At 48.5% G+C, this 27,586-nt stretch overlaps 1 pseudogene; it reads left to right on the forward strand.

The window, feature by feature from the left end:
- The first annotated feature begins 217 nt into the window (after positions 1–217).
- Positions 218–26,975, forward strand: LOC123430974 (annotated as a pseudogene).
- Positions 26,976–27,586: the final 611 nt, after the last annotated feature.

Here is a 27,586-nt window from a genome sequence, read left to right on the forward strand (position 1 = left end):
ACACTTATTTTGGAACGGATAGAGTAACATATACGTATACGTTACTACTCTATGTTACTCCCCATTGTGACTGGTCCCCACCGCCCGCTATCTCCGGGCAGAGATTCCGAACCCGTCTGCGGGCCACCCATGTCATCCACCGTGCGTACAGATGAACCAGTCCCACCGTCCCAGCGACTCCAACACCCAAGTCCCCCGCTCCATTTCCTCTCCCCAGCGGAAGCTCCCGTGAACCGGGTCCGCGTGCGCCCAGCAGCGCGCGGCCTCCGCCACAGCCGTGCACCGAGCCCAGCGTGCACCAAACCAAACCACTCCAAAACCCCGCTTTGCAGCTGGCAAAGCCTTCTTCCGGAAGCCTCCCTGCCACCGCGAGACGGACCATGGCTCCGCCGGCGCCGTTCCTCTACGCCCGCAGCTCCGGCGACGGCACGAGTGCGGCGAGCCACCCTGCCCCCTCTCCCTCTCCTTCTCTCTCTCTCCCCCTCTCTAAGTACGGGCGATTTTTGTCCCGCGCGCTCTGTGTTTGCAGGCCAGGACGCGGCCCTGCGGGCGGCCTTCGAAGGCGACCTACAGCGTCTCAGAGGTCAGCTTCTCCTCTCCTCTCCTCTCCTTCCGCCCCATGTTCCCGAGCTTTTCCCCGCCTCGCGAGGCCATAATTTGTTGGATTCGGCTAGGGTTTTGCTTCTGGCCGCCGCGGTAATCGAATCGCCGGCGGCTAAGACTATATATGATTTTACAGGATGAGATGACGCGAAATTCAACCATTGTTCCGATTAGCCGCACCAATCTGGGGTCCTATCTAATTTTCACGACACCAGGAACGATCCCTTTCTTAGCATAATTTCCCCCATTCACTAGCGTGGAGTAGTACTATGATGGTGGGTTTCTTCTTCTCCGAAATTTGGTGTACACAGTAATTATTCTCGAAATTATGTAATCTGCTTGTGCGATTGTTGTCTTGTGGGCTGTTCAAAGGGATAGGCGAGTTGTTGAGAATTTGGTTAAAAACAAGTCCTTGCACGGGGTACTATTATTTTAATTTTGTCGGGTCTATGCACCGATTGACCGTGTGTCCAAGACATGAGCAAGTCCCTTTACTTTAGGAGCACCAATGGGTAACCTCCAACCCTCTTTAGTTCAACAACTGGATTAAATTTCTAAAATTACACATTTTGTTCAACAAAGGGGGAGTGGAGGGCACCCTAAAGATCACCACCTTACATCCCCACTTGACTCAGTGAGGTTCTTGTCCATTTAACACATGCGGGGTCCTTTTCTTTTGGTTCTCTAGCTAGTTATAATTTGGCAATTTGCTTCATTAATATATTGATGCTTGGGTGTTTACTTTGGGAGAAAGGTACTGTAAAGAGTCTTGTCGATCCAAGGGTGGTCTTCTCTTTCCAAATGGGTGGCCTTGGTGTGCTGCACCACGCAGCCTGCGGAGGGCATCTTGAAGTTTGCAAGTACTGTGAATGCTCCTGCTCCTGGAGTTGGAGGTCTTTCTATAACTCTTTTCTCTTCTCTCGAAATTGGCATCTGTCATGTCTATGTTTTGGCACTATGAGATGTCTGAGTTGCGTTGTTGTGCTTTTTGGTTGTAGACTTTGGGCAAAATTGATAAAAATGACCCTTGGGACGAAAGAACTCACGGATTGACCCCTCGGGAGAAATAATTCACCGGCCTGACCCTTTTGTGTGGCGCCCGACACCTAGGCGCCACACTGTACTGTGTGACGCCTAGAGGTTAGGCGCCACACCCCCGACCACGTGGCAGGGAGGGCCCCACCCCCAGGCAGTGTGACGCCTAAGCCTCAGGCGTCACACATTGTAATGTGTGGCGCCTGACCCTTAGGCGCCACACACTGACTTACAGAGCCACGGGCCAGCCCCCTCCCCACCCCCTCCCTCATTCAAACAGAAACTTCCATTGCGGCGGCTGGCTCTCATCCCCCCCTAATCCCCTCCCCCATCTCCTTCAGATCTGAGGATTTCTTCCTTGGATTGATCCCCCAAGGTAATGTCCTCCCCCATCCCTTCCCTTTCCCATCCTTCTATCCAATTTTATTATGTTTTGGTTGAGTAGATTGATTTTAGTAGATTGATTTGAGTAGGTTCTTAGGATTTGACTAGTTAGGATTTGGTTGAGTATATGAGTAGTTAGTAGTTAGTAGTAGTAGTAGGTATAGGAATTGCATTAGGTTTTGGTTTTGGTTGAGTATATGAATAGTGAGTAGTAGTAGTATTTAGTAGTAGTAGTAGTTAGTAGTAGAGGTAGGTATAGGAATTGTATTAGGTTTTGACTAGTTAGGATATGAGTTAGGATTTGACTAGTTAGTATATGAGTTAGGATTTGCATTAGGTTTTAACTAGTTAGGATATGAGTTAGGTTTTGACTAGTTAGGATATGAGTTAGGATTTGACTAGTTAGTTGAGTATATGACTAGTTAGTAGTTAGTAGTAGTAGTAGTTAGTAGTAGTAGGTATAGGAATTGCATTAGGTTTTGGTTTGTAGTTAGTGGTAGTAGTTAGTATTAGTAGTAGTTCATATGAGTATATGAGTCTTATTTGAATATTAGTAAATGAGTAATTTTTTGTGATTTGTAGGATGGTGTGGCTTCTGAATGATGTTTATGACGCTGAACACCGGGCCTATTTCATGTCGGAGAAGAAGATGGTAAGTAGAAAATGATTAGTAGCTTAGTAATATTTTGAAAATGTAATAAGCACTTGATATCTTCTTCTCCTATATGTTTGCAGGAGCTTACGCCCCTGAAGATCCGGTCTCATGGGGCATCCTCTGTAATGCATTACGATGAGCGGTACACCCCGTACATCGAGATGACGGGACTCCTTCCATTCGTGCAGCTTGTGAGTCGGTCAACTCCAAATCTGAACGCTGCGGCAGTCATAGCACTCATTGATCGTTGGAGGCCGGAGACACATAGTTTTCACCTCCGGACCGGAGAGATGACGGTTACTCTTCAAGATGTTTCCATGATCACCGCTCTTCCCATCGAGGGGAAGCCACTATGTATGAGCACTGATTCTGAGGGATGGCGGCATCAAATGGAGGCTCTTATTGGTATGTCGCCGCAGGAGCCGGAGGTGGAAGATGGAGGGAAGAAAGATAGAGTCCCTGCCGGCGCCACTTTCACTTGGATTGCCGCCAACTTTGCTCATTGTCCTGAGGACGCAGATGACGAGGTCATCCAGAGGTATGCTCGCGTCTACATGTGGTACGTCATCTCTAGGACTATCTTTGCGGACGGCACAGGCAAGAATGCTCCTTGGATGTGGCTGAAGGCGTTGACTGTTTTGGACAACAAGTTCAGCTGGGGCTCGGCCGCACTGGCTTACTTGTATCGGCAGGTAATAAATTGTTAATATTAAGTACTCTCTGTTATCTTTTTCTGCTAAACTGATGCATGTTTGTTGTTACTTGTAGTTGGACGATGCTTGTCGCAGGACGACAAAGGACGGTGAAGTTGGTGGTTGTATGCTCCTACTTTCAGTATGGAGTTGGGAACGCCTACCTGTTGGACGCCCTAAAAGCTCAAAGTGGAATACCTGGGATGACCACGACAACCCTGTACGGCAACCTACATGGGCTTACAAGTGGGACTTGGTATCGGAGGTGGCAAGCGAAGTGAACCTATTGTACAAGAAATACACCAACGAGATGGATTCGCTTACCCCCGAGCAGGTAAGATGGTTTCAAAGTAGACTTCCAGCTTCTATGTTGTGAGTGAAATGAATTGTGGTATTCATCTTGTGTTGTAGGTTGAATGGGAGCCATATGGTGTCGGGACAAACTTTGGTGATGCACACACGTTCGAGCTGAATCCACTATGCGTGCAGGAAAGACATCTTTGGCTAATGCGTTGTCCCCTAATATGCAATTGGGCGGTTGAGTGGCATCTCCCGCATCATGTGCTGCGTCAATTTGGTTACTTTCAGCCACACCCGCCGGAGTGGGTGGACACGGACACATAGCTTCACAGGTAACAAAAAATAATTAGTGATTAGTTTTGTTCTTAGTGTTGAGCGAGCTACTGATGTGTTTTGTTCAAAGCAGGTTGGATAGGAGGAGGCAGCGAAAAATCAAGGAATGGCAGAAGCATCATAAGAGCTACGTCCTTATGTTCGAGCAAAGTGTGCAGGCAACTTCGAGCATACAGCGAACCCAGTACCGCCAGCATTGTGCTCTTGCGTTCAGCAACTACCTAAGATGGTTTCAAGAGAGTACTCGTGTCGAGATTTGTCCGCCGGCTTACGAGGAGGACATATTGGAAGAACCCACTGAGTACGATGAACTTGCCCAAGGCGGTTACAGCAAGTTGATTCGCGAAGGGTACCAAACTTCCTTCGCCCCTGTCCTGAACTTTGTGGTAAGTGTGCTCCCCTATGTAAATTATGAATTCTAGCAGACCTATTCACTTGCACTTATTTGTTGTCATTGTCTTGTGATCATAGCGCAAAGAGGTCAAGAAACAAGCTGACGAGTCCGAAGATATTCTAGATAACACACCTGGAGGAAAAAAGGGAGAATCTGCACTTCGTCTATTCATAAAGGTGTTGTGTCATTATTATTATTTTGCCCACGAATGCAACATTATAGGTTACCTAATATATGTCATTTATATTTGAATCTAACAGGAACAGGGCAAGAAGTTACGGCGCCTATCCAACATTTTAGGTTGCCGTGACCCTGAATATGTTTCACCTTCGAGATCCGGTTCATCCGAAAGAAATACTCTTGACGATTCAGCTTCTTCGGGCGCTCGTATGGATGATGGTGACATTACCCAAAGAAATACTCAGGAGGATGATGTTGACACTCCTCAGGTATGACATAGCCATACAGTTTGCACTTTCAACCTTCAGCCTTGAACCTTCAAATTTGAACTTTCAACCTTCATATGTATTAGGCTGCGGACGACATGACGTTGAAGGCTTTCCAACGCTCCGCTTACATGTTGAAGCCCAGGAAGGAATTTAAGCGCTACTCACCGGATGATTATGCGAAAGGGAAGAATCCGGTGGCCGGGAGCTCTCGTTTGTCAAGGATGAGAAGCAGGGAGGATGAGGTTGAGGATGACGACGACGATGAGTCCGATGACCCGGATCAATTTGTGGTTGCGAGAAGGAAGAAGCTAGTATCCAAGAGGGGACGAGGCCCCAAGTGATTGGAGTTGGTGTTGCACTTGTCGAGCTGAACTATTTACTGTAGTCTTGAACTATTTCGAGTTGTGAACCATTTAGTTGTTGTTGCAGTTGTTGTGAACCATTTAGTGCTGTCAAAAGATCCTTATTGCTGGAAATATATTGCTTTATTGCTGTCAAAAGATCCTTATTGCTCTCAATATATTGATTTATTGCTGTTATAAGATCTTTATTGCTGTCAAAAATTGCTTTATTGCTGGTCAAATTCAGTTCTAGCAGGTTTTCACATGTGTGGCGCCTAAGCCTTAGGCGCCACACATGGACTTATACTGGGGGAGGGGGGTGGGGAGGAGCTGCGCTGAGGCTGTATAAGTCCATGTGTGGCGCCTAAGCCTTAGGCGCCACACTACACATGTGTGGCGCCTAAGCCTTAGGCGCCACACACTCTGTCATGCCTAAAACTGCATCTTAATGGAGGAGGAGTTCAAAAATAGTGGTGGAGGAGTTCAGATACATACGTTAAAACATACAACACAAAGCACATAGTAGTGGTGGTGGAGTTCAAACATACATACGGTTCTTGAAGTAACTTACGTCCAAAAGTGCATACATAGTGGAGTTTCATTGTCATAAAGCGCGGAACCAAACAAGGTTCAACAACACATAGATTACAAGCATCCGGCTCTATTGGGTCGAGCAAGGCCCCTTACCCTTCTTCTTCTTCCTCTCTTCTTCCTCTTCCTCTTCCCTTTTGCGCAGTTTTGAAGCCTCTTCCTTAACCCTCTCCGTGAAGCGCTGATGCTCCCGCTCTCTCTTTGCTGCGGCCTCTGCCAACATCTTCTTAAAGTTAGCTTCATATTCTTTTTTTATGTTTCTCTAGCGTCTTCCTGTCATTCTCCTTTATCCTAGCCTCATATCGCTTATGCTCAAGGAACATTTGCCAGTCCTCATCCCTCTTTGCCTTATCCTCCTCATCCTTCTTCTTTCGCGCTTCCGCTGCATCCTCCTCTCTCAACTTCTTTGCAGCCCTCTCCATCAACAGCTGCTCCTCACTGGCTGCATCCTTCTCCTCCCCCCACTCCGCTTTTGCCTTGTTCGGCTGAGAAGCGGCCATACCTACAAAACAGGCATCATAGCTCATAGTTAGTAAAATAACACACAAAGGAGCATCAAAAACAACATGATAAAGATAAGTGAAATATGTGACATACGGAAATGGTCCTTGTAGGTATCCACGCATACCAATCCTAGTAAGTCCACCACCTATCCCACCACTGCCTCTAGCACCACCATGACCTATCCCACCCCTGCCTCTAGCACCACCACGACCTATCCCACCACTGCCTCTACCACCACCACTTCCTCTAGTACCACGTCCTCTAGTAAGCCCAAGTCGGCTAGGAACATGTTGAGTAGGAACTTGTTGGCTCGTGCTTCCTTGACCCGTCCCTTGTTGGCTCGTGCTTCCTTGACCCGTCCCTTGTTGGCTTGAACTTGGTTGGCTAGGACTTGGTTGGCTAGGACTTGGTTGGCTTGACCTGGAATCATTGTTTTTGGACTTCTTCTTTCGCGCCGTACACCTTCTTCTGTTGTGCCCTGTTACACCGCAATCTCCACATTGTGATCTCTCAGTAGGCTCTTGGAATTGGTTGTTCCCCATTTCTCTGCCACCACCATGGCCCCATCCATCCATGTCTCCTCTAAAACGCTTTGTCTTTCGTCTTCCCAGTTTCACAACCTTCCACTCTGGGTCGGGCCATAGTTGTACTCCATGATACTCCGGCCATTGTGATTGGTCAAAGTATGGTTCAAATCTAGGAGCCCATGTATGCTTCGTGGTCATGATCGAGAACTCGGACTCCCTCACGGTTAGTGGATGGTTGACGTCCACATTCCTACTACGAGCTGCCGTGTACAAATGCGAGCATGCGAGATGAAGCAACCTTGGTCTCCCACAAGAGCAATCACACAAGGATAAAGAAACTTTGAACGCCCTGTTTCCGTGTTGCTGGCCATCGTTTGTCGTTCCTCCGGGCTCATCCAAGGACAACCTCTATCCTCACATGCAACCGTGTAACGCAGCTTCATGTTTGAATGAACAACTTTGTGTGGCCTGTAATGCGTAACAGTATATTCATCCAACCACATCTTCAGTTCAAAGAATGTTTCGAACTTTGACCCCGGCAAAATAATATTCTTCCTATGTGTGTCCCGATGAGAAGGTGGCCTAAATCCAAACAATATGCCTTCGCCTCCGTCAACCACGGCTTCATCCGCAAGGCTAAGATCCTCGAACAATGGTGTCCGGTGATCACGCTTTAATACCTTCGTGAAAGCTTCAGCCTCCTTTGCCGTGAACCCTTCCTCATCAACTTCTTCATCGGGACCCTCATCGTCAGACTCAGAGGCATACCCACGTGAGTACATAATGGAATGGTCCATTGTCTCTTGCAAATTATATTTGTCCAAATCACCAAGATTGTTGTCATGAAGAACATTACCATCATCATAGTGCTCATAATTAGCCTCTACCAATGGTTCATGTTCAATGTTGACCTCTTCGTTAGCCTCATACACACAAGAAAGAGATTCAATGCTGGCCTCTTCGTTGATGGTTGCAGGAATAGCTTCAACAATCGAAGAGGAAACCCGGTTCAAATCCAACAAGTTAGGAACATTTGTTTTCATGGCAAATAACTCTAGAGCCTTGTCTAGTGATTCGGCCACCGTATCCTTGTATGCAAGCCAACGTTGCTCGGAGTTGACACGCATGGTCTTCCAACGAATGTGCATTCCGAATCCCACATTATGCCTACCAGCAAACTCAACTACATCACTAGGGTCCATCCAATTCAAATCCTTTCGGACTTGTTCCAACAATTCAGCATAGCTAGGACACAAATCGAACACCATGTCAAGCTCATCCGGGTCCGGATCAATATTGCCTTTTAAAAAGGCATCGTTGTCCACGTGATGAACATAAACACATGTCCTTCCCATACCTAAACAACAAAACATAGAACCTTTTTATGAGCAATCATACAATTACAATAACCATAGCCTAACTTCCAAATAACCCTAACCCCCTCATAACCCTAACACAACCAAACATCCCTAACCCTAGCCTAACCATGGCCTAACCCTAAAACAACCATAATGCACACATCCAAACAACCCTAATCCTAACCCCATCATACCCCTTATCCTAACTTACAAACAAATAAAACAATATGATATACATCCCACATTTCATGAAAAACTAGGGTTTCCTCAAATTTGCAAAAAAAAGAACACAAAAGATTTTCCTTTGGATGAGAATGAGGGGAGAGGTGGGGATTACCTTAGGGGAGTGATTGGACAACAAATGCCCGCTCCAAACCCTCAGATTTGGTGATGTAGAGAAGGATTTGAGGGAGGGGACAGTGGCTGGGAGAGGGGCTGGGGGAGGGGAATGAGGGAGGGGGTGGGGAAGGGGGTGGGGAGGGGGCTGGCCCGTGGCTCTGTAAGTCAGTGTGTGGCGCCTAAGGGTCAGGCGCCACACATTACAATGTGTGACGCCTGAGGCTTAGGCGTCACACTGCCTGGGGGTGGGGCCCTCCCTGCCACGTGGTCGGGGGTGTGGCGCCTAACCTCTAGGCGTCACACAGTACAGTGTGGCGCCTAGGTGTCGGGCGCCACACAAAAGGGTCAGGCCGGTGAATTATTTCTCCCGAGGGGTCAATCCGTGAGTTCTTTCGTCTTAGGGGTCATTTTTGTCAATTTTGCCTAGACTTTGCAGGTGTGACACCTTTTATGACAGCTGCTCAGTCTGGCGATGTTTCGACTGTGAAGTATTTACTTGATTGTGGCGGTGATGTGACTAAAGCAGATGGTAAAGGACGCACAGTTCTCCACCATGCGGCATGCAATGGTACCTCCCTGGCGCCTCACCCATGCAATTTGTTTTATATTACCAAGCGTATCGCTTCACTGTGTAGGTCAATCCAATAATATTGTGATTATATGAAAATATAGATTTTTTTTTTCTGAAATATAACCAGTCAAAATTGGATAAATTTGTCCCATCTATGATTTGCACCATTGTGGTCACTATACTAGCTGTTACTAGCTGTCGTATACTCAGATGTGTTGCCGCATGACTTGTGGGATTATTTTATTCATGACAGGAAGCTGTAAGGTTACTGAGTTTCTACTTTCAAAAGGAGTCCCTGTTGACATAGACTGCGGCCGTGGTACACCACTCCATCAAGCTGCTACCAATGAAAAGGATAAAACAGTGAAGATTTTGTTGGAACACCATGCAGATGTATATAACCCTTACCTTTGTGATAAAAAAAACTTATTTTCAGTTTTCACTTTCCAGAGTTGATTTGCATTAGATGTAGACATACACATATGCTTCTGGCTGTTGGGGCTGACAACTTACATATGACATCTCATAATCCATTTCTTGGATTATAATGTGTCATAGATGATCTTAAAGGGTGCTTGGTTTGAGGGCCACCTCAACCTAGGATGTGTTTATGTCCTAATCATCTGATATCATGTGATCATCACATGATTTTTGCTCCCTAATTTTGTAAATAGTTTTATGCTTATGAGGGATGAGGTGTCATAAACCAGCAACTTACATCCCTCGAACCAAATTAGTTACAATTGGAGCTTCCTTTAAAATTTGCCTCTGAGTCTTGATGCGAGAATTTCAGTTCGTGTCATTGTCAAGTTTGAGTAAAGTATGGTGCTCATCTGTCTCTGGAGATAATTATGGTTTCAAGTGTCATTTGTGTTTTCTCTATTGGAGTCACAAACATATATTGCAGCGTTAGCTCTTTAAGTACTAGAAGCTGGCATGCTAACTTGTTCTTTTTAGTACAGCCGCAACTAAACATATTGAAGCATTATATATGTCTATTTGTTCCTTTGAATTTTAAAAGAATTATTACTCTTGGACTAAGGAGAAATGTCATGTTCTTCTTTCAGCCTAACACCACTGTAACCGGTTTGGGTACTGCCCTGATGGGTGCTCTTTTGTACCGTTCATTGAAATGCATGAAGCTGCTGATTAAGGCCAATATTCTATTGTCTATATCTTATCATTGCTATGTACTGATTTTACATGGAGATGGAACCGTGAAACGTTTTATTCCACAATCCTTTTTGTAGGCTGGTGCTGATGTCAATCGAATGAACTCCCTTCTGGTTACTCCGTTGGTGTTCGCTACAGTGCACAAAGGCTATACCAACTTTGTGGAGTTTCTGTTGAAGGCAGGAGCGGATCCAAATATTCTCGATGCGGTATGTTTTCTACATTTTCTAGTTCTATTATACTAAAACGTCTACTGACATAGTGATATTATTATTCAACTCTTAAGGAGGTAGTTTAGTTTTACCGATGAATTCAAGGTGTTTTCAGTCTTTGACTATGCAATGAGAAATTGCACTTGGGCAAAAGGTTGGTGTGTGTGTGAGCTTTCGATTTAACGGTTCATATCAACAAATGCATATTGCTGTTGCTGACTATACACCCTCCACTTGAAAATATTTGATGTTCTTGTTTTGTCCTAAGTATTATTTTTTAAGTTTAATCAAATTGTAGATAAATTTACCAACATCGAAACCAAATTGCACTTAAAGAAGTTTGATTTAGGAGAAAATTATAACATAAAATATTTTGGATTGAAGAAGCAAATTTTGAGTTCTGAAACAACATGCTCTGTTCTGTGCGACCCTGTATATGTGTATATCATTAGTCTGAAATGTTTTTGAATACGGTGGATGTCCTTGTATTGAGCCCACAAGTACCAAATATACCTGTGTTTCTCTATTTAATATGTGGTCGGTGTTTAACTTAACAGTTGATGAGATACTAAGATCTCATAATGCAGCATTCAGGGTAGCCGCATTTGCTGAATGCACTCATCCAGCAATCACTAAAATGACTTGACTTCTCTTAGCTTACTTAATGTGGTTTTCTTCATCCCAATCATATTGGTATTCGTTCAATTACTCTGAAGTGTCAAATTATACTCATCCTATCAATAATTGCAGACCAATTTTAAAATTCATGTATAGCTACTTTTCCTTATTGTTTTTATCTATATATTTCACGGTGACTCATAAAGGGTATGCCACTAAAAATCACTGTTGCTTCTCAATCTCAACTGTTGCTGAAATACCTGTTCTTAATCCCTTGCTGAAGAGCAACTTTTTGGCGTGCTGTCGGAGTATGTTCACTGTTTAAATTGCTACTAGGATTTAGAAATGCTTGCTGGGATAAATCCTGGTTGAAACATTTGGTACCAATATTATGTGGACCCTGGTTCTCTCCCATGGTATTATAGTTTCCTATATGGGTTATATCTTTTCATAATGTTCATATTCTTTTACTGCATTCTAAAGGGTCCTTTAATTATGTAGTACTCCTTCCGTCTTAAAATAAGTGTCTCAACTTTGTACTAACTTTAGTACAAAGTTGTACTCCCTTTGTCCCAAAATAAGTGACTCAAAAATGACTCAACTTTGCACTAACTTTAGTACAAAGTTGAGTCACTTATTTTAGGACGGAGGGAGTACTAAAGTTGAGTCACTTATTTTGGGACGGAGGGAGTATTTCACAAGAGTTGACATCTTTCCTTTTGTTGCGCAGTATGGTACTCCCTCCGTCCCAAAATTCTTGTCTTAGTTTTGTTTTAAAATGGATGTATCCAAATACTAAAACTTGACTAGATACATTCATATCTAAACAAATGTAAGACAAGAATTTTGGGACGAAGGGAGTATGTTACCAGTAGAGCATGCTGCGAGGCGTGACTGCAGGGAGGAAGTTGAAATGCTGTTTCCTTTGACTTCCCCAATTCCAACTATCCCAAACTGGAGTATAGATGGAATCATCTCGCATGCAAAATTTGAAAGTGCAAAGCCACTGGTATACTATTTATTGCTGTTGCATCCTGTAGATGATTTTACTTGAATGCCTGGTTATATTTTTTGTTCACCAGTCCTGAATTTGTCCATCAACTGTTATGACTTGGAGTTACTATATATGCATGAGACCACATTTGAAATGAGTATCATGACTTCTTTATGTTTTTTCTTTTCTTCAGAGCATCACCTCGTCAAAACCATAAAATTTACGTAGTTAAAGCTCTGAGAACAAACTACCAATTCTAATTTGGAAGGACCAGACTTGGACCCCTTATTAGTTCTTGGCTGTTCAATGGTTAAAAAAAACTTCGTTTTTCAGTATCAATTCAATGAACTGCTGTAAGCTGTTCGTGATGCGTAGCCTTCAAGATACATGCTTTACAAGCATAATGCTTGTACCTAGTTCAAAGCATGGCTCCTTTATTTTGGATGTGAAGTTGTCAACTGTGAAATACACCGGTTGATGGGGTTATAGTCTCAGTGTAGGGTCATAGGCCTGCTCTGAAGGTCCTACCCAAGGGCTACCCCTCATAAGGGACAAGGCCCTTAGTCAGTTCCGACTGAACTAAGGAGTTCCCATCATCCAGTCGGTACCGATCCTCGATCATCCAGTCGGAGACTAGCATTCGGAGTATATCAAACTAACCGACTAAATTCCACTCTATGCATCGTAACCCCCCTGGAGGGAAACGGTCATACGTTTCCATGTGCCTTTATTAGCATTTAAGACGTACGTTACCTGTAACATAGGCATTTAATCGCCACTACTCCACCCCTGTACACCGGACCGTTGTGGAGGGCAGCGCACTCTATATAAGCCACCCTCCCCCCATTGGTGCAGGGGTTAGCAATTCACTGTATTCTATATTCCACTCGACAACAAGCTCCCAGAGCACTGAGACGTAGGGCTATTACCTCCACCGCAGAGGGGCTTGAACTCATACAACCTCGCCGTAGCCAAGGCTCTGCCCATCCTTTCGTACCCTACACATCTACTGTCAGACTTATACCCACGACAGTTGGCGCCCACCGTGGGGCAGGCGTCTAAGCGACTTCCGGGGAGTTTGCGACTACATCGTTTCGTCATGTCTTTCGGTGGAGATTCGAGCACGAGTCACGAGATCCTCTTCGGCGCTCTCTCCTTCATCGTTGACGATTCGGCATGGCTTCGGGACGCTCCTCTCGACATCGAGGCGCTTCCCCGCCGCTGGGCTACTCACTTCCATGCCGGCGCCCGCGGCATTCTGCTTCTCCAGCAGTCGGCTCCGGTGCGGACCTACACCGCCGTTACGCGCCGCAACAAGTGGTCCTGCCGTCCGCGGCTCCAGCGTTGGGTGCAACACGCCCAGGCGCGCCAGAACGCATCTTCGCAAGTGGCGGTCCTAGAGTCGGTTGTGGTTGCCCCGCCGTCCCAGCGCTCGGACTCGGTTCCGACTGAGTTTCCTTTCGAGTACGCGGGTCGCGGGCGTGCAGCAGAAGTACACATGGCCAACTCCCATGAAGGTCCCCGTCAAGCTGGCCGGAACGAGCACGAGATCGGCGAAACGTCCGACGCGTGTCGTCCGCCTCGCCGTTCCGCCGGTCGGCACACTCGGCGGAGCAACGTTAAGTTGTTCCGCACACCCATTCTCAACTTAGCTGCGGCTGCCAAGATAGCCGATTTCCTTCAGCCGACTGATTCAGAGGCTGGCAGGGGGATCGAGCAAATCCGCGCCCTGTTGCACACGGCACAACAGCAAAATTCGGCGGTCTCCCAGTCGCACAACAGGATCCACAATAGTTCTGTTCATGTGAATACGCATCGGTCAGTTCATAGCCCTGGTTCTCATCAGCGACACAGGGGAGGCATCCGTTCCATGAATCAAGAAGATCGTCGCCGTTCACGCACCCCTCCGCGGGGTGGGCCCTACGGGCCCCGACATCATGATGATCGGCGTTCAGCCGATGACACTTACGACCCAAGGCCCGACGTGAGAGGGCATATCGCCCAGCGAAGGGTCGACAGGGGCCGAGCCCACCGCGATGGTTACGATATTGACCATCCTAGTGGAAGCAGGACCATCGTCTCCGGTCCCGAGTGTTTCAGTCGAGCCATCCGTTCAGCTGGCATCCCTCCCAACTTCCGATTGGCGACGGGAATCAGCAAATTTACAGGAGAGTCCAAGCCAGAAAAGTGGCTGGATGATTACCGAGTGGCAGTCTAGATCGGAGGAGGAGACGACCATGTCGCCATGAAACACCTCCCTCTGATGCTTGACGGTTCGGCGCGAGCATGGCTGAATCAGTTGGCCCCCTCAAGCATCTACAACTGGGCAGACCTGGCCCGAGTGTTCATCAGGACCTTCGAAGGGACGTGCAAGCGCCCTGCTGGCCTCGTGGAGCTTCAGCATTGCGTCCAGAAGCAGAATGAACCCTGCGTGATTTCATTCAGCGTTGGACAACCCTCTACCACACGGTGGAGAACGTCACAGAGCATCAAGCAGTTTGCGCTTTCAAGGCAGGCGTGCGGTACAGGGATCTGTACCTGAAGTTCGGCCGAACAGGCGACATCTCCATGAGCAAAATGATGGAGATAGCGGCACGCTATGCAAATGGCGAAGAAGAGGACCGCATCCGAAGCGGCAAGCACAAAACAGTCGCCGATGGAGATGGGAGTAACACTCGGAAGCAGAAGCAGAAAGCTCCGACCACTCCGCAGGCAGAAGCTGCATCTGTAACCAATGCCAAGTTCAAGGGCAAAGGAAAGGCTCAGTTCACCCCCAAGAAGAAGCAGTTCAATAACCCCATCCTGGACCAGCCATGTCCGATTCATACGAAGATGTATGAAGAGGGCAACCCCATATATCCGAAGCATACCACTCGACAGTGTCGCCTCCTGATCCAGGGGTTCGGCGAAGGGCAACCGAGTGAAAAGGACAATGAACAGGATGAGGAGGATAAGGAGGATCCGTTCCCCCAAGTCCATGCAACACTGATGATTTTTGCTGACGTTGAGAGCAAGAGTCGACTGAAGCTGGTGAACAGGGAGGTGAACATGGCCACCCCTACCAACTCCAAGTTCCTCAAATGGTCTCAGACTGCGATCACCCTTGACTAGTCGGATCATTCGGCACACGTACCTACCCCAGGGAGACAGGCTCTGGTCGTCGACCCGGTGGTGGAAGGAGTCCGACTGCGCAAAGTCCTCATGGACGGTGGCAGTGGCTTGAACATCATGTACGCCGACACTCTCAAGGGGATGGGCATTCCGATGTCCAAACTCAGCGAGAGCAGCATGCAGTTCCATGGAGTCGTCCATAGACGGAAGGCCAAGTCACTCAGCCAGATCGCGTTGTACGTCGTTTTCGGCTCCGACAAGAACTTCCGCAAGGAAAAGCTGACGTTCGAAGTGGTGGACTTCCAGAGCGCTTACCACGCAATTCTGGGCCGCCCGGCGTATGCGCGTTTCATGGCCCGTCCATGTTACGTATACCTGAAGCTGAAGATGCCAGGGCCGAAAGGTGTGATCACCATCACAGGCTATCGACAGCGGGCCGAAGAGTGTTTGCAGCAGGGATCAAGAATCGCCGACCAGCAGATGGCCGTCCTCGAGCTTGACGAGTACAAGAAAATAGTCGACCCCGCTGATTTGATGCGTGCGAAGAAGCCAGCTTCGGAGTCTGCATTCTAGTCGGCGGGTGAGACGAAGAAGGTCAGCATCCACCCGACGGACGACACTGCTGCCCCGACGAACATCTCCACCACCCTCGATCCTAAATAGGAAGCCGAGCTCACCCAATTCCTCCGTGAGAACTGGGACAACTTCGCATGGAAGCCCTCTGACATGCCAGGTGTACCCAGGGAGTTGGATGAGCACCGACTGCATGTGGATCCCACCGCTCGGCCCGTCCGAGAACGCCTGCGTCGGTCCGCCGCGCACAAAAGGAAGGCAATCGGAGAAGAAGTGGCCAATCTTTTGGCAGCCAACTTCATTCGCGAGGTACACCACTCCGAGTGGCTCGCCAATGTTGTCATGGTGCCCAAGAAAGACAAGTCGCTCCGGATGTGCATCGACTTCAAGCATCTCAATAAGGTCTGCCCGAAAGACCATTTTCTGCTCCCCCGCATCGATCAAATTGTCGATTCGACTGCGGGTTGCGAGCGTTTGTCATTTCTTGATGCCTACTCGGGCTATCATCAGATCCGTCTGTGTGGCCCCGATGAATTAAAAACAGCCTTCATCACCCCATTCGGGTGCTTCTGCTACATCACTATGCCATTCGGTTTGAAGAATGCAGGAGCTACCTTCATGCGCATGATCCAAAAATGCCTCCTCGACCAGATCGGTCGGAATGTGGAGGCGTATATGGATGATATCGTAGTCAAGTCACGCAAAGGTTCCGACCTGCTGACTGACTTGGCAGAAACATTCGCCAACCTTCGTAGGTACGATATCAAGCTCAACCCCGCCAAGTGTTCATTCGGCGTTCCCAGCGGAAAGTTACTCGGTTTCTTCGTTTCCGAACGAGGGATCGACGTCAACCCCGAAAAGATCGGACCATCGTCTGAATGGAGAGGCCGGTCAAAATACACGATGTTCAACGGCTCATAGGTTGCCTAGCGGCTTTGAGCAGGTTTATCAGTCGACTCGGCGAGAAGGCACTTCCTCTGTACCGACTCATGAAGAAATCAGATACTTTCGAGTGGACAGATGAAGCCCAAGTCGCATTCGACGACCTCAAAGCCCTACTTTCCACCCAGCCGGTTCTTACTGCTCCGCTCAGTAAAGAGCCCCTTCTTCTGTATATCGCGGCTACAAATCAAGTCGTTAGCATTGTTCTTACAGTCGAACGAGAAGAAGGCAAAGCATACAAAGTTCAGCGGCCAGTGTATTACGTCTCCGAAGTCCTGACTCCTTCCAAGCAGAGGTATCCCCACTATCGAAAACTTATCTACGGGATTTACATGACTGCGAAGAAGGTGGCCCATTATTTCCAAGACCACTCGGTGTCTGTCGTTTCTAATGCTCCGTTGTCGGAAATCCTCCACAATCGGGATGCATCAGGCCGAGTGGCGAAGTGGGCAATGGAGATGTTGTACTGCGATATCAAGTTCGAGGCCAAGAAAGCTATTAAGTCTCAAGCTCTGGCTGACTTCATAGCAGAATGGGTAAAACAACAGCAACCGACCCACATCTACTCGGCTCATTGGACAATGTTCTTTGATGGGTCCAAGATGTTGAATGGCTCCGGCGCTGGCGTTGTGATCATATCGCCAAAGGGCGGCAAACTCAAGTATGTGCTGCAGATACACTTTGATTCCTCCAACAACGAGGCAGAGTATGAAGCTCTCCTCTACGGATTGCGCATGGCCATCTCACTCGGCGTCCGTCGCCTGATGGTCTACGGCGATTAGGATTTGGTGGTCAATCAAGTGATGAAGGAGTGGGACGTCAGGAACCCCACCATGACTACATACTGCAATGCGGTGAGGAAGCTCGAGAAAAAGTTTGAAGGGTTGGAACTCCATCACGTTCCGCGACTGAAAAACCAAGCAGCTGATGAGTTGGCAAAACTCGGATCCACTAGGAGACCAGTCCCGAGTGACGTCTGCCTCGAGCACCTCCACCTTCCCTCAGTTAAAGAAGATCCCTTCACAGAGGAACCAGTACAACCAAAGAGCTCCACAGATCCGACTGAAGTCGAAGTCCCTGCTGTGATTGATTTGATCATGGAAGTTCTTGCTATCATCCTCGAGTGGACTGTGCCATTCATTGCATACATCCTGAGGCAAGAATTACCAGAAGACGAAGTCCAAGCCAGACAGATCGTCCGCGGGTCAAAGTCCTTCACTGTCATTGATGGCCAGTTGTACAAGGAAAGCATTTCAGGCGTCCTTCAACGATGCATCTCCCCTGAGGAGGGACAGTTGATCCTCGAAGAAATTCACTCGGGAACCTGTGGTCATCACGCCTCTTCAAGAGCAATTGTCGCCAAAGCATTCAGAGCTGGCTTCTTCTGGCTGCAGGCGAACGAAATGGCTAAAGATATGGTCGATCAATGTGAAGGCTGTCAGTTCTACTCCAACAAGTCCCACAAGCCAACATCTGCGTTGAAGACAATCCCTGTTGTGTGGCCGTTTGCAGTATGGGGATTAGATACAGTCGGTCCATTCAGTACAGGCCAAGGAGGATACACACATCTGTTGGTGGCAGTCGACAAGTTCACAAAATAGATTGAAGCCAAGCCCATCAAGAAGCTCGACGCTCTAACGGCTATCAAGTTTGTCAGAGACATCATCTCCAGATTCGGAGTGCCTCACAGTATAATCACTGACAACGGAACAAACTTTGACTCGGACAGATTCAAAGGTTTCTGTACAGGCCAGCGTATCCGAGTGGATTTTGCATCTGTGGCGCGTCCCCAAACAAACGGGCAAGCAGAGCGGGCGAATGGACTTATTCTGCAAGGTTTGAAGCCTCGACTCCTGCGAGAGGTGGGACATGCTGCTGGTGCATGGGTCACCGAGCTACCTTCGGTGCTTTGGGGTCTCCGCACAACCCCAAATAGATCTACAGGGCGATCACCGTTCTTCCTTGTTTACGGAGTAGAAGCAGTCCTTCCGAGTGAGTTGCTCCACAATGCTCCACGAGTCGAACTCTTCTCCGAAGCTGAAGCAGAACAAGCAAGGCAAGACGGAGTGGACCTTCTAGAGGAGGAGCGCGAGATGGCACTGACTCGCTCAACCATTTATCAACAAGATCTGCGGCGTTTTCACGCGCGACACGTCAGGAGTCGTACGTTCCAAGCAGGCGACCTGGTGCTCCGAGTGGATCAGCAAAGACCTCACAAGTTGGCTCCTGCCTGGGAAGGACCCTTCATCATCTCCAAGGTGCTGAACAACGGAGCATACAGACTCTACAACGTCAACAGGGAGACAGACGAGCCGCGAGCATGGAACGGAGATCTCCTGAAGCGCTTCTACACGTGACCGTCGACTGAAGCAATGTAAAGAACAAGTATTGGTGAAATAATATAAAGCAGATTGAGTTTTTGCAGATCCAAAGTTCTTCCGCGGTCGCAGACTTCGGTCTCAAAAAAAAAAACTTAGCTGCGATCCAGAATCGCCTAAGTATTAACTTTCTCCGAGTGTGCACTTAACATCACACTCGGGGACTTAGCTGCGATCCAGAATCGCCTAAGTATTAACTTTCTCCGAGTGTGCACTTAACGTCACACTCGGGGACTTAACTGCGATCCCGAATCGCCTAAGTATTAACTTTCTCCGAGTGTGCACTTAACGTCACACTCGGGGACTTAACTGCGATCCAGAATCACCTAAGCATTAACTTTCTCCGAGTGTGCATTTAACGTCACACTCGGACACTTAGCTACGATCCAGAATCGCCTAAGCATTAACTTTCTCCGAGTGTGCACTTAACGTCACACTCGGGGACTTAGCTGCGATCCAGAATTGCCTAAGCATTAACTTTCTCTGAGTGTGCATTTAACGTCACACTCGGGGACTTAGCTGCGATCCAGAATCGCCTAAGCATTAACTTTCTCTGAGTGTGCACTTAACGTCACACTCGGGGACTTAGCTGCGATCCAGAATCGCCTAAGCATTAACTTTCTCCGAGTGTGCACTTAACGTCACACTCGGGGACTTAGCTGCGATCCAGAATCGCCTAAGCATTAACTTTCTCCGAGTGCGCACTTAACGTCACACTCGGGGACTTAGCTGCGATCTAGAATCGCCTAAGCATTAACTTTCTCCGAGTGCGCACTTAACGTCACACTCGGGGACTTAGCTGCGATCCAGAATCGCCTAAGTATTAACTTTCTCCAAGTGTGCACTTAACGTCACACTCGGGGACTTAGCTGCGATCCAGAATCGCCTAAGTATTAACTTTCTTCGAGTGTGCACTTAACGTCACACTCGGGGACTTAGCTGCGATTCAGAATCGCCTAAGTATTAACTTTCTTCGAGTGTGCACTTAACGTCACACTCGGGGACTTAGCTGCGATGCAGAATCGTCTAAGTATTAACTTTCTCCGAGTGTACACTTAACGTCACACTCGGTGATTTAGCTGCGATCCAGAATCGCCTAAGTATTAACTTTCTCCGAGTGTGCACTTAACGTCACACTCGGAGACTTAGCCGCGATAATGAATCGCCTAAGTACTCAGATGCCTTCGACTGTATCCTACAGATACACTCGGGGACTCAACAGAACCTCATTGAGACTCATGTGGATGTCAAGACCACTGACTATTACATGAGTAGCAGAACTTCATTGAGGCTCATGTGGATGTCAAAACAACTGACAACTACATGATTAACAACTCGCTCCGAGTATGGCTTCACAGTCGCACTCGAAGACTTAGCCGCGATAACAAATCGCCTAAGTACTCAGATGCCTTCGACTGTATCCTACAGATACACTTAGGGACTCATCAGAACCTCATTGAGGCTCATGTGGATGTCAAAACAACTGACAATTACATGAGTAGCAGAACCTCATTGAGGCTCATGTGGATGTCAAAACAACTGACAACTACATGAGTAACAACTCGCCCCGAGTGCGACCTGATAGTCGCACTCGACAACTTAGCTGCGATCCCGTATCGCCCAAGTACTCTATGACCTTCGAGTGTGTCCTACAGATCCACTCGGTGATCCTACAGATCCACTCGGAGATTCTACAGACCCTCAGTGAGGCTCATGCAGATGTCAAGACAACTGACATGCTCCGCATGTTTGCCTTTGGCTTCACCAAGAAACGCCAAACAAAAACACGAGCCAAAATCGTCTCAACAACTCTTTGGCAAAAAAAGAGCAAAAGATTCGATTCAAATTCAAAGTTCACATAAAGATAGTTGGCTCGGTGTGGATCAAGCTTACCCACACCGCACCAAGAATGTGACGGCCAACAGCAGTGGCCAAAGTTTCTTACAAATCAACACTCGGCATATCGAGGATAAAGTTTTCTCAAACAACGTCAGGACTGGCAGGCTCTATGAATGTGTCCAGGTCGATCCCGTCGGCGATGCGAGTGGCGCTCTCAAGGAAGGTTTCCATGAAGTCTTCGAACTGAAGTTTCTTCGTGTTGGCGACCTGCAACGCTTTCAGCTTCTCTTCGCGCACCTCCTTGCAATGCACTCGGACAAGAGACAGAGCAACGTCCGCGCCATAGCGAGCCGCAGACTTCTTCCATGACCGCACTCGGTTTGGGACCTCCTCCAGCCGAGTCATCAAGCCTTCCATCTCATGCCGAGACTCGTCCTCAGGCCAAAGCTCCTTGTCAATCCGGCCGACGACTTCTCTCAGTAGACCGATGAAAGGCCCAACTTTGCCCAGGCGAATGTGCGCTCGGAGCAGATCTCGATTGGTGTCCTCACCGAGTGGAATGTTCTCACGAATCGACCGCTCCACGTCAGCTGCTTCAGCCTCAGCGTCCATGCAAAAATCTGCAAACACAGGATGAGCAAATAATAAGCGTCGAGTGAAAATCTCATACCACATGCACTCGGAAAAACAGGACTTACCACCTAGAAGCGTTATCATCTGTCGGGCCCAGTCACTGACGTATTTTTCCTGCGCTATACACTGCTTGTTCAGCACATTCATTTGTCCCATCAGCTCGGACCTATGCGCCTTCATTCTCTCCACTTCAGCAGTCAACGCCTTGTTCACTTCACGGGCCTGCTCCAAGGACTTCTCTCGCTCCGCCAGAACATCCTTCATGCCAGCCATTGCAACCAGTGCCGCATCCAGCTCACCAGCAAACTGAACCTTTTCAGCCCTGAGAGTCTCGTACGCTGTCCCCATCTCGCAAGTTTTCTGCCAGCCAGCGCCAAGTGACGATCAGACAAATCCAACAATAAAAAGTCTAAGTTCTTCAGACCCCTGCCGACGCAAGCAGTCGACAGCGGTCTCGGGGACTACACCCAGTGGGTTCACTGAGAGTGACCCCACTGGCATGAAACTCAAACAGGTCCGCCCTATTGAGCTACATGACAACACCTAAGCCTATGAGGTTACTACTACCCGACCTGAGTAAAATTACTCTCGGGGACTCATCCAGTAGGTACACTCCGAGTGCCCCAACTGTTAGCATTCGAACAGATTCATTTGTGATCTGATCAAGTCAAAGACAATGTGTATAAAGACAACTGACGGTGCAAGCACTCGATAGAAGTCTCGGGGACTACACCCAATGGGTTCACTTCATTGCAAAAATCATACGATATCCGAGCACACCCAGTGGGTTACAAGAGAAAAGTAAATACTTACTAGCCCACTTACTCGGATATCGTCCCGCAGTTCCAAGCTTCGTCGGTACATGGACGCGATGGAGTCGTACGCCTTCTTGGCTTCTCCCGCCATTAGCTCCGCCTGCACCATGGCCCCCTTGGCCGCTCCCACCTGGTCTTCCGGGAGGCGCTGGAAATTGTACTCGACGTTCGACGGGCCTGGCATCGTTGGAGGCTCCTTAGGCATCCCAAGGCCCGCTCCAGTCGATTCAGCAGCAACCAGCGCCGTTTCAGTTGATGGCATCGCCTCAGTCGGCGGCACGTCCGTGGCAAGAGCAGTAACTGGCGGAACAGCCTCAAGGACAGACACCGTAGCTTGCTCAGACCTTCCCTGGTCACCCTCATCCACATAAATCGCCCCTGAGAGAAACCCGACCGAACGGCGTGAGATCACAGAAAAAAGGCAAGACCGAAGACAGAATTTATGATGCAATAATGTAAACTCTCGGAATCGCTATGACGCACCTGGTTGGGACGAGACAACATTGTCCGTGTCCATGGGATCATCCCCCTGGCGCGCCGGAGAGGTGGCAGAGGTGGCAACTCTGTCGAGTGAAATTCATTCGACCATCAAACAGGAGTTCAATCGAATATCAGAAGAAGTTAGAAGAACAATGCACTTACGTTGAGGTGACGGGAACGATGACCCTCATCCGCGGCAAAGCCTTCCGAGGTTTAGATCCGCTCGGTTTGGCCACCTTGGAAGGCTGACCCACAGGCTCGGCAGCAGCGTTCCTGGTTCTTTTGGTGCTCCGAGCACTCGGGACCACGGGAACAGTCGGCGGGGCGCTCGAGGATGCTGGAGGGGCCGAGGGAGCTGCAGGTTCATGTCGGCGCTTGGTTCGATGCTCTGGCGGCGGGGGTGGCGAGTTCTGCTCTTCGTCTTCCTCCTCCTCTTCACCAGGCTCCTCCGTCTCTGCACTGTCGGAGACGTACTCGACGCTTTCCACACTGCTCTCCTGGCTGCCCTCCTCCTCCTCCTCGACCGGGTCCCCGTTCGAGACGGGAGAGAACCAGTTGGTCCACTTCTGCATAAAATATAGTCGGTGACATCAGACGTCAGACGGTGATTCAAGACAGCGATAAATCTAAGACATTTATGTGCACTCGACAAGTTGTACTCACCTCGTTCGGAGGAGGGTTGTCCGCGCGGAAAGCCTTCACTCGCCGGGACCCTCTGGGGTTCTCGCAGGCGCCTGTGATCTGGAGCACCCACGACGCCACTGTCTCCCCGGTCACGCACTCGACGTTGGTCCGAGTGGAGTCTTCGGGTCCCGTGTAATGCCACATGGCGTGGTCTCGGGCCTGCAGTGGTTGGATGCGCCGGCCGAGGAAAACCTCCAGCAAATCTATGCCGGTGACTCCCTTTCTGACGACATCTACGAGTGCGTCGACCAGGGCTGGATATGGATCTTCTCCGCCTTCGTGAGCGCGAGCTGCTTAGGCGGAGCTGGTCGATCTAAGCTAAAAGGAGGTAGCCCTGTCGTGGCATTCGGGCAAGCGACGTCCTGGCAGTAGAACCATGTCGACTGCCAGTTCCTAACCGATTCACTCAGCTGAAGAGCGGGATAACTACTTTTGCTCTTCTTTTGGAAGCCTAAACCCCCACAGAGCTGGAGAAGGTGAGTCTTATCATCCGACTGATTAAGTCGTTTGATAGTTTGGGACCTAGCAGAGAAGATATGTTTGAAAAGCCCCCAATGCGGAGGACAACCGATGAAGCACTCGCACAAGACTACGAAAGCAGAGAGATGGGCAATGGCTTTCGGGGGTAAGTGGTGGAGCTGCGCCCCAAAGTGGTTCATTATGCCTTTGAAGAAAGGGTGTGGGGGCAGGGAGAAACCTCGATGCACGTGGCTGATCAGCAGGACGCGCTCCCCCTCCCGGGGCGCCGACTCGGTCTCGCCCTCCGCCGGCAACCTCCATGACTTGTGCGCGATCATCCCGTGCTCCACCAGCTCCAGCAGGTCCTCCTCCGTCACCGTGGAGGGGAGGAAGTCCCCCTGGATCCACCCCGCCGGTAGCGTTCGTTGCTTCCGCGCAGGAGCCGCCGCCTTCCCCCTCTTCTTCCGCGTCTCTAGCTTGCTGGTCTGCCCCTTTGTCATGGCGGGAGCTGCGGATTCGCGAGGGAGATGGAGAAAGAAGAAGCTTGGGGTGCGCAGAGGACGGCGAAGGAAGCGGAGCAAAGGCGAGATGTCTGGCGAGCGTAACGAAAAAACCCTCGCCGTTGAGATTTAAGTAAGGTTCCGACCGGGTCACTGGCAAGTGGCCCCGAAATCTTATCCACCGACCGACCACGGCGATATCAGTGGAGAAGATGAAGGCGCGGGAATCGAGGCGTCAGGCGCTACTCGAGCGCGATGTCGTCATCCCCGCTGAGCGCGCGGTAACCGAAATTTGAGGATCCCGGAATATCCGCCGCTGTCAGTTGACTGGTCACATCAGAAGATACCACGGAAGCACTCGGTTTCCGACATTTTGTTTCACGAATACTTCCACCCGGATCGTTGGTCAGAAAAGATAAAATGGATCCGGGCAAGCAACGCCAAAGTCACATCCGTACCAGTCGGATCCGAACTTCAAGCATCGCTTCGTCGTTCCAACCCCAATCCATTCGGGGACTAATGATGGGGTTATAGTCCCAGGGTAGGGTCATAGGCCTGCCCTGAAGGTCCTACCCAAGGGCTACTCCTCATAAGGGACAAGGCCCTTAGTCAGTTCCGACTGAACTAAGGAGTTCCCATCATCCAGTCGGTACCGATCCTCGATCATCCAGTCGGAGACTAGCATTCAGAGTATATCAAACTAACCGACTAGATTCCACTCTGTGCATCGTAACCCCCCTGGAGGGAAACGGTCATACGTTTCCATGTGCCTTTATTAGCATTTAAGACGTACGTTACATGTAACGTAGGCATTTAATCGCCACTACTCCACCCCTGTACACCGGACCGTTGTGGAGGGCAGCGCACTCTATATAAGGCACCCTCCCCCCATAGGTGCAGGGGTTAGCAATTCACTGTATTCTATATTCTACTCGACAACAAGCTCCTAGAGCACTGAGACGTAGGGCTATTACCTCCACCGCAGAGGGGCCTGAACTCATACAACCTCGCCGTAGCTAAGGCTCTGCCCATCCTTTCGTACCCTACACATCTATTGTCAGACTTATACCCACGACACCGGTGTATATGCTGTTTTAGTAATCTATAGTAATAATTTGAGATATTAATTCTAAAATTATGTTGGACCTTTTCCTCTTGTGATTTAAATCTTTTTGTGTTAGTATACTTGAGAATTTACCATAATGTGCATTTGCATTGCAGCATAAGCACTGAATATTGTGTAACAGGGTTGTAGTTTCTATTTTAGTCAGAATATCTTTGAAATGATGCTTCATTCCTACATTTTCTCCGATTGTTATATTATTCAGGACCAAAGCCACCATGAACGAGCAAAAGCTATAATGACGTCACAGGCAGATCATGCATTCAGGTTGAAAGACTATAAGTTGGCATCAATATGTGGTAAACCCCTTAAACCTTGTCTATGGATTATGGTGGTTTAGAAGGCAACTTTTATCTGTTAACAGGGAACCAATTGCAGAACATTATTTGTTTGCTAACCAGATTTCTAATGTTTCTTCTCTAGTTTCCCATTTATTAGCTGTGAATTTGCCATTATTATGTATTTCGATTGGACCAATATTATTTTTCAAGACTAATCTTAACCTGCCATAACGAGATGATAATCGTATAATCTGTTATGTTTGACCATAGGCAATAGAAGCCGCGCCGAGTGCAACATTGTATGCGAACAGGAGTCTATGTAAACTACTTTTGGATGATGGTGAAGGTGCTCTGTCAGATGCTCTCAGATGCAGAATGCTGCGACCTAACTGGGCAAAAGCTTGCTACCGTCAGGCTGCAGCTCACATGCTACTAAAAGTGAGTTACTAAATGTCTAGCTTGCCATTGTGTTTCCCTACTCTGCAGTCTATATAGTTGCTCATGTTCCTTTGATGAGCTCTACGACTAGGAGTACAAACAAGCTTGTGATGCTCTCCTGGACGCTCAAAAATTAGATCCTGGAAACACAGAGGTTGAGAGAGAACTACGGTAATCTATTGTCCTATTTATCTCCTTTGAGTATACGTCTTGCAAGCATGAATCTTCTGAAAAAATTAGATCCGTACTAATGACCAACAGTCGAACGCTGTACTAGTGTGCCGAATGCCATCGTATACCTACAATTCAAGTTCATTCAACCGTAGACTAACATTTCCATTTCAATTTTTGGTTCCATTCTTCCATATAGCTGATGGTGCTGGGATTAAAACTGAATTTTGTTCCATTTTGGTTAACTCTGTACAGGAAGGCCAGGGAATTAATGAGAGCTCATGGTGAAGCTGACAAGTGAAGCATGGCGTTTAGCATTAGAGTAGACCTTGTGCTTTATGCTTTGTTAGGGGAAACTTCTTTTTGGCTTGCGTTAGAGTAGTTGGTCAACTGAATCTGATGGTACTTATGCAAGTAGAACGCTGGGGTGCTGTAAAACTTGCCGAGTTTGTGTAGAAACGAGGTTAATCAGGAAGCTGGGGCGCTGAAATGCGGATGAGGCTTTACCACTTGAGTTAATTACGTTACAAGGTTGGCTGAATCCAGTACAAATGCTCAATCTGAATGACGATTCCTTATGAATGTTGAGTATTTGACAATCTTTCAGTCTGTAGCTGAGAACAGAAAAACTGAAGCAGCACTACCCTGTCATTTGCATCTTCTATCAAGGTCATGTCCTGAGCATACATGTGTTCAATGGGGTTGTTTCTGTGAATAAGAGCATCTCTAACAGACCCGTAAAAATCGACCCTGCATTTCCTAGCTTTATTTTTTCCCTTTTCCTCCTGTCTTGGCGAGCCGTCTCCGGCCACGGTGTGCCTCGCCCCGGTGCCGCCCGCCTCGTCCTGGCGCCGCCCGTTCCCCGTTTGCGTGTACGTTATCTGTCATGGCCGCGCGAGCTCCCCCACCCTGCCTTGCTCTTCTTTGGTGCCGCCCCATTCTGATTCAGGCCGCCGGTGGCCTGCTCCATCTTGTCCGTGGACGGCCTTGTCTTGGCAGTGGAGGTCGAGCTGGCCGCAATTCGGACCGGTGGCGACAAATTCCAGCGTGTGGCGGCTTCTTCCGACATGCGGTGACAGATTCCGA

This window comes from Hordeum vulgare, chromosome 2H (genome assembly GCF_904849725.1).
Source record: "Hordeum vulgare subsp. vulgare chromosome 2H, MorexV3_pseudomolecules_assembly, whole genome shotgun sequence".
Lineage (NCBI taxonomy): Eukaryota > Viridiplantae > Streptophyta > Magnoliopsida > Poales > Poaceae > Hordeum > Hordeum vulgare.